Below are 9,335 nucleotides of genomic sequence, written 5' to 3' on the forward strand. Positions count from 1 at the left end.
TCAAAAGGAACCATGGGTCTATCTTGATTATTTTTGCCTGCTACAAACATATGAACCAAGACATAATACCCTATACCACAGTGTGGTGAAGGGTATAAAAATAATTTTAGATAACCGAGAATAGGGATCCCCTTAAAGTCCTTATTTTTTTAAAGGCTGTGAATACCTTATTTCAATAGAAGATGCCGATTTATAGAAGGCTTCACTTCGTTTGCAATACCCACTTCGGAGAATACTTACATTATATATATATATATATATATTGATAAATAGAATTAAAACCTATGTCGATTTAGTCATATCAGTCTGTATGTTGACATCACGATAAATGGCACAGTATTTATAATAATAGTCCCATTTACATATACTTCAATATAGATACATGTTTTGACGTAGCCTACACATAAGTTCCGCATCGTTTTTTTTTTTTGTCCCAGATCGAAATGATTTGGAATTTGATATTTCTTCTTCTCAGAGTATAATATTTTACTGCCAAATCATTTAATACGTATGTCACTAATTTTCCATAACCCTCTTTTAAATGTACCTACCGATTTTGGTGGACAGTTTTCACTGCATTGACTAAAGATCGTCTTTTCAACGGTATATCAGGCTCCTCGTCTGAGTGTACCGATTATAACCCAATTTCCTACAACGGAGTTTTGACAACCTCGGAATCCCCATTACTTCGAGTTTGTAACTCGAAACCTTTATTGTTATCTGTCCAATTCTTCACAGATTCGGTATGAATTTTGGGATCCAAATTCACCTGAATTCTACTCCCCATCGTGTCTGCCATTTTCTCATAGTTTGTGCTCCATAGTTTAGGCTCCAGGAAAAGTTCGCCTTTCATCTTTTCGAATCATGTTTTCCTGGAGTAAAACATTTCTCCATAACATACAATTTTTTTTTTTTTTGTTAAAAAAATTGGACAGTCTTTCAAATTTGTTGGTCAAATCGCCTTTCCCATGGAAAATTTGTGATGTTCGGCTTATAATTGTAACGTTAGAACGACTATAAAACCAGGTAAAAATAATGATTTCGGTTCATTTCATACCCGAAATATCATCTAATCATCATAGATGATATTTCAAGATTTGCTGGATATCAAGCAAGATTTGCTGGATATCAACACTACATTTTCCGGCCTCTAGAGTTGTAATGGTAGGACTAATCAATATCAGAATTCGTTAATAATTGCGTATAACTTCTCTATTCAAGTACATAATGGTCAACTTCTCCTATCTATATTCTTCAAGAGTAAATATATAAGCCACAGAAAACAAATTTTGTAATTTTTCACACAAAATATTGGGTCCATGTGACCCGCTAAATTATGGCCGATATGATCGGTAAACCAAAATCTGGGTCTAGGACCATAATTTCGCGGTGTTACAAACTCTTGGTGTTTCCAATAATTGTAGTAATAAACTTAGAACATTTCACATTGGATTCTGACTCTCATGTCAAGTTCCAGAGTTCTTGCAAAGTAAATGGTAAATTGTGTGAAACCTTTTCGTAACCTATCAAATAAGGAAGGCTTATCCAACTAAGCACCCATTATAATTTATGTTTATGCATCATGATTGGTCTCCCCTTCGATTCAAGATTTATTTCCTCAAGTTTAAGTGCAACTTGTCTAGAACTGAAGTCATGGGTATCGGAACCCCACAAAATTCTTTGGAATAGCGACGGAACTTGGAAAACACACACAAAATATTATGGGGAGACCCAAATTACAAAAAAAGGAAATCAGTAAACTGATCGGCACATCCGTAGATTGGATGCAACGGAAACAATTGGTGTGTGGTGTGTGGAGAAAACATCAAAATGCTAGAAATTTACCACTGTACCACTGCCCAGCCTTTTGAAGCTCCGATAACATGACTAAATTTATTCCTTCTGTAGAGCGCACAACAGGCCACTTGCAGGCTTAAGTGCCCTAATATTGGACATATGATGTGGGGTAAACCACCCCATTTTTTCACCTAGCCCAACATCTGTGGTGTAAACCACCCCATTTTTCCACCTAGCCCATCAGTGGACCGAGTCTGGAGAATATTTTGTACCCAAATGTTTTAAGTCATTTATAAATATAAAATGTACGGCATTTTTATCTTCGGAATAGTTTAAGGAATAAATATTTACCATAAATATTAACTCAACTTTCTAACCGCTCATACCATGCTTAAAATTTAAAAACCAACACAGAAAATCACTTCATTTTATAAACCAACACCCTTGCCTGCTCATTTTTTTCTAATATCCTTTCAAGTTTTCAACACGTGTATAAAGTTACAACACATTTTGGTTTAGTTTCATGATTTTCGTTTTTATTTGAATTTTTAAAATTTGCGCATTCCATGGCATTATTTATTTACAACACCCACACTCTAATTTATAGCAGCACACCAACGTGCATGCACTCCTCCATTCTTCAAACGCCAAAATAATAACCTTAAGCACCGAATAGAAAAAAAGAAACAATGCCTTTAAACAAGAGGAAATTTTGACATGGCACGCAAAAGCCATAAATTTCATTTTCTTGGCAAAGAGAGAGCTTTTAAAAAAACCCACAGACCAAGAAAACCAAAACGAACACCTAACTATTTCGCTTAACTACTTCTGCTGTGCTTTGTGCAAGTAAATCAGTTAATTTTGAGTTGGTTTCAAGGTTATCCTTTGCTCACACTTCTGCCAGTCAACATTTTTGATCAGGGAGGAGAAACTATAAATTTTTGAAGAGCCATAAAATTAAACCACTCTTTTGGCATATAATTTTCATTTTTTTAAGTATATCATGCTGAGAATGGTTTAAGCTACATGGCATGGCGGGCTGGCATACTATTATACATCCATCACCTCAAACAACCCATCACTAGATTTTTCGTTATCATATCCGCAAGGATTTATTAACCCCAAAAAAATAAAAATCTTAGACAAGTCATAAACCTTTTCAGGTTTCCATTTTATCTAGATGTGAAAAGTGAAAAGATGGATTATTTTAAAATCACAGCCATAAAGTAAGGTTACCTCATGGGGTGTCCGGTCCTAACCCTGCTGTTCCATAATAATTTTTAAACATTGTATGCAAAGTACATTTTATTAGCCTTCGTCCTTCTTTGACCCTGTAAATATTTGGAGGTAATTCTCAACAATTTTTTTCTTTGTGTTTGGAATACTGTCAGCCTGCCTATAAAATTGGACTATCGTGTTTTGTTCGTATTAACAACTCCTAAAAGTAGGCAAAGAATATTTATAACGCCTTATTGTTGTACCATGGTGTTTATCTTCATTTCCCCCTTTTTACTTAGCTTCGCCGTCTTCTTTTGTTTATGTAATTATTTATTTTATTGCCAAAAGCGTTGAAAAAAACGGCAACATTTTTTAAGAAATTAAATTGTATTCTATTTTATTATATTTTTTACAGCTTATCTGTTTTTATGTTCTGTTGTTGTTGGCCGTTGTCAACTATTTTATTTGTTAAGATTGTTTTTTGTTTTCTCATTGTGTTTTATGACCGCCACTGTAGTGTAGTATTGGTAGTAGACTGTGAAAATGGAATGATTGTAAAATTTTATTACTCCCAAGTCAAAAATAATTTGCCTTTTTCTCATAGTAAATTTTTTTGGGGCTAAAAAATCAACAAAAACAACAACAATCTGTCATTTTAGAATAAAATCTTCTCATGGATGGTCAGTTTGAAATGGTATACGGCAATATTATGTGAGAGGAAGTCAGCGGGATTGTTAACAAATATTTTTTCCAACGACCACATCAACGTGGATTATTAAAAATATATACTATATATATGTATTAACCAGTGAGCGGAGCAGTATAGTCGGACGGGCCGACCATACGATACCCTACACAACTACCACGGAACTCAAATTTTCTGCGGATATTTATTCCGAGCCTGGGCAATATTTCGTGATATTTGCACCCTCTTGCCCGATTAGAGGTAAACAGCACCTCTTCCTCACACTGACATTTTTTCCGAATATTACGAGTATCCAGTACAGCTATTGTCCAGATTCCCTTCACCGTGGGTTGTGTTGTGATGTTCGGCTTTCATTTGTGGTCTACAGATCGACTCGAAAATAGCACAAAAATTAAGTTTTCGGTCCACTTCATTCCAAAATTATTATCTGATCATCAGCGAAAATTATAGGCGTTGTCCTTGACCATAACAGGAACCTCATGGAACATTTCAAAGCGATGGTTCCGCTCTCTAGAGTGATAATGGGTTACTAATAATATATGAATACAGAGATACCTGTAAATATTTAGGTGTAACTCCCACATCCGAGGACATACAACAATATAATTGGTATTAATTTAAAAGTCAACCACTCCTCTTGGATATAATATCAAATTCTCGGGTATATGTCCTTCAGGGGTATATATATACGCTATAGAATACATACCCGCTAAATATTGACCGATCTTTATCAAAACAGGCATGCTTATTCTTTGGCCCGATCCCCTTCTCCATGCAAATTTTCACGATGTTCGGGCCATTATTGCGGGCTCTGGAGTGACCAGAAAAACGGACAAAAATTAAATAAGTATTTGGTCCATTTCATCCCCTAAATTTTAACCGATCTTTCCCAAAAACAACACTATGTTGTCAGGGCATTATAGCTTTGCGCAGCACCATGAGTTTGTAACGCCGCGAAATATTGGTCCTAGACCCACCTTTAAGTATACCGATCGTCATATCTCGTCCAGCTGAGTTGATCTAGACGTGTCTGTCCGTCCGTCTGTCCATTATAATTTGTAAACACGATACAGGCCACAGTTATGGACCAATCTTCAGGAAATTTCGCATGTAGGATGGGTTCTAACCAATGAAGACCCATATTGTTTTTGGTAAAGATCGGTTATTATTTAGGGAATTAAATGGACTTAATTTTTGTCCGTTTTTCTGGTCGCTCCAGAGGCCGCAATTATGGCCCAAACCTCGCGAATGTTTACATGGAGAAGGGAATCGGGTTACAGAATAAGCATGCCTGATTTGATAAAGATCCATCAATATTTAGCGGGTCAAATGGACCCTGACTTTTGTGTGCAAAATGACAAAATTGTTATTCTACAGCATATAGATTTACCCCTGAATAATATAGACCCGAGAAGTTGATAGAATATCTAAGAGGAGTGGCTGATCGCTTTGAAATTTTCCATGGGGATCCAGGTATGGTCAAGGACAACGGCTATAACTTTCGATGATGATCAGATAATAATATTGGGATGAAGTGGACCGAAAACCTAATGTTTTTTTTGTGTTTTTTCGAGTCGATCACAACATCACATCACAAGCCACGGTGAAGGAAACCTGGACAAGTAATTAGAAGAGATCTGCTGAATATTAGTAATATTTGTTGACCAGGTATGGCCAAGGACAACGCCTATCATTTTCGATGATGATCAGATAAAAATATTGGGATGAAGTGGACCGAAAACGTAAATTTTTTTGTTTTTTTTTTTCTAGTCGATCACAACACAACCCACGGTGAACGGAATCTGGACAATTAGTAATATTTGTTGACCTCTAGTCGGTCAAGAGGGTGAAAATATGCGAAGTATTGCCCAAGCTCAGAATATAGAACCACACAAAGTTAGATTTTCGTGGAAGTTGTGTAGGGTATCATATGGTCGACTCCGTCCGACTATACTGCTCCGCTCACTGGTTTTAAATATTTTCCAAGGGTTATATTAAGGCGTGGAGTTTTGAATATATTTTCCAATAGAGAAGCTTTTATTAAGGGACCCCCCCCATACTCGGGGTCAAAAATTTTGTTGATATAATTCGAATTTACACTAATTAATGAATGTCCCTACAAAATTTCAAGTGAAAATCTCAAGAACTTTTGAAGATATAGCCGATTTATTGTGTCAGCATCAAGTGACGGCTGACGGCTTCTCAAACTTAAAACGCGCTTTTCTCTAAACATTTTTTTGTGAATGGCGGGCACGATAACTCAAAAACTAATAACCCAATCGATTTCACATTTTTACACGTTTCTCTGTGAGTGTATAGCTATCGTGTACACCAATCGGTGAAGATCTTCCTTATTTTTTAACTTGGTCAATAATCCTAGTTCATACGAGAGCCAGACATGTACTCTTTCTAACACCGTTGGAATTTTCGGATTCCGATGATCCAGTGAGGAGTTATCATGCCCGCCATCAAAAATAAGGACTTTTCTTTAATTACAAAAAACAACAACAAAACAGTAACAAAAAAATTGTGTAAATTATTTTTCTTCTCTTTTAAATCTTCAATTATATATGTGCAAAGTTACAAACCTTAACAAGCATTGGTATTGATTTACCAGCCCATTGAAAATCTTGAAAAATTAAAATCGAGAATGGGTGGGGTTCCCTTAATATCTATTAGATATTCACAATTCTTCTTTCTTATAAAAAAAAGTTTATAGAATATAACCCTTTACACTTTTTTCTAATATTTCCCAATGCATATCCCTTTCGTAACCCATCAAGTTCCTTTATCATATTTATGTGGCGCGAAAACATTTACCCAACAATCAACTCTACCAAATTCAACGACCAAATGCAATTTGTCAAAAAGAATAGCACTGACAACAAACTTTTGGTCACAGCGCAACCAACAACAATCAACCAAAAACTGAGTGAATACCATCAGTCGTAAACGCAACCATAAAACTCACAAATTGTAATAAATGGGTAATAAGAAATAGCATTCAAGCACAGCACAAATACTGATGAAAAGAGACAAAAGAGAAAGATTGGAAAATATCCAAGTCTGGTCTGGTGGTTACGATGGATAAACCAAAACACAAAAAAAGAAAGAAAAAGAACAGCAGTCATTCCGACAGTTGCAAGTATAGGCTGTAAAATAAAATTTTTTTAATGTTGACAGAGTGATGGCAAAACTGACAGCCAGACATTCTCCAAACATCCAAAGAGTCAGCTGGACACACTCGCACACATAAAACCAGACATTGATTCCGCAATAAAGAAAAGTTTGTATTTGAATAATAAAAAATGTATTCCCCTTCAACACTGTTCCAGTTCTCATGGACAACAGTGCAGCCTGGCAGACAATTCATAGAGTGTGCTGGGCTGTTTTAACAATCACCTAGAAAGGATATAAATTGTCCAGCAGCAGCAGCAGGCCATGTGTACAAAAATAATTTCTACCACCAGCTGCACAATGTCAATGCCTTACTGTCCTCCATAAAAAAATTGTCTCTCGTTACATATATCCTTTGATTGCAACAGCAGCCAACAACAATAAAAAAACAAAATGAACTGAAATGACTTTAAACTTTTTATGTGTCTCAAGTGTTTTGTGTTGTTGTTCTTGTTGTTGCAATAATAAAAAACAAAAGTTAACTGTAAGTAGTAACATAAATGTCCAGAACACATGCACACTCACCCAGCAAAAGCTATAAAAAAGTGAAGTGTAAGAGATAGCCAGATCTTTGACTTGTGTTATCATTTGATTCCTGGTTGTTTTTAATGCCCATATACTCTTCTTCATATAGGGTGGGGATGCGGAGAAACAGATGCACATTTATGAGGAAATATGAAATACATTTGTTAATTGAAAACAGGAACAATTATAGAGGCCATAGAGGAATTCTAAGGACCAATCTATGGCGTAGATTTATTAAAATAATATTCTTAATGATTATAATACGGGATTAAAAATACATGATTCAAAGGACACTTTGGTCGATTTTGCAAAAATATTAGGTTGGGAAAAAAGGTATATGTACTGATAGATTTCTCGTAAAGTATCGATCAAACAATTTCTCGTTGGAAGGGTGGAATTTTGCAGTAAAAACCAGGAAGGAAAGTAATAAAGACGGACGGGACCGACTATATGATACCCTTCACCACTTTGGGTATATTCCAGAGATGAATCCTAACAGACGTCGCATTTTTAAAGGACCAGTAAAATGAAATTGGATCAAAAAACATGTCATTCTGCAATCGATATTAAATTGTTCATTTGGTCAGATATAGAAGCTAAATCTAACTTAACACACACCATTCTAGACCTAATATATTACCTTGTTCCAAATTTCGTGCAAATCGAAAGATATACAGGGACTTTGGTGCACCATTTACATTAAATCGGACGAAAATATATATGGGAGCTATATCTAAATCTGAACCGATTTTCAGGAAACTTGACACACATCATTCTAGACTTAATTCATTACGCTGTGTCAAATTTTGTGCAAATCAAAAGATATCTAGGGACTTTGGTGCACCATTTACATTAAATCGGACGAAAATATATATGGGAGCTATGTCTAAATCTGAACCGATTTTCTCGCAACTTAACACACATCATTATTGACCTAATTCAGTACGCTGTGTCAAATTTCGTGCAAATCGAAAGATATATAGGAACTTTGGTACAGCATTTACCTTAAATCGGACGAAACTATATATAGGAGCTATATCTAAATCTGAACCGATTTTCAGGAAACTTAAAACACATCATTCTATTTTACATCGGTGTATTTTACAATCGTTCTTTGACAAAGATGAAAATACAAACAAAGCGGCCAAAATTGTGAATGGTGTTTATGGTTCCGATACTGTAACAGCCAATTATGTACAATTTTTGTTTCGTAGATTCAGTTCAGGAATTTTTGATGTTAAAGATACACCTCGCACTGGCAGGTCGGTCGTCGAAAATATCGATAAAATCGGAAAAATTGTCGAAGTTGACCGGCATGTTAGCAGTCTTAAGATCACCCAAGAGCTAAAAATCGAACATAAAACTGTTTTAACCCATTTTCCATTGGACCGGAAACGGCAAGAATTTGCTAATAGGAGACGTGTCGTGTTCCACCACGACAACGCTAGGCCACACACCTCTACAGTGACTCCCCAGAAACTTCGGGAGCATGGTTGGGAAGTTTTAGTGCATCCGCCATACATTCCGGAATTGGCACCAAGCGATTATTATATTTTTCTTACATTGCAAAAATTATTTAATGATAAAAATTGGTATCTAGGGAGGATTGTGAAAATCGACTACAAGAGTTTTTTTGCAAATAGAGAGCAGGGCTTCTATGAGAGAGGCATTATGTAGTTACCTTTAAAATGGCAACAAATCATACAACAAAACACGGTGCATATTTGGACATTCCGAACCATGTTAAATAAAGTCCTATAGTTTATATAAAAATAATAGATTTATTCTTCCCCAACCTAATATCTTTTTAAGGACTAGTAATGGGCGTGATTTTTTCAAATACTATAAATAAGAGTGGATTTTTAAAAACAAATTTTTCTGAGACTCAGATTTTTTAAAAATATTTTTTTTT

Source organism: Musca vetustissima, unplaced genomic scaffold, assembly GCF_032173495.1.
Source record: "Musca vetustissima isolate MV318-11 ecotype Yass unplaced genomic scaffold, APGP_CSIRO_Mvet_v1 utg14093, whole genome shotgun sequence".
NCBI lineage: Eukaryota > Metazoa > Arthropoda > Insecta > Diptera > Muscidae > Musca > Musca vetustissima.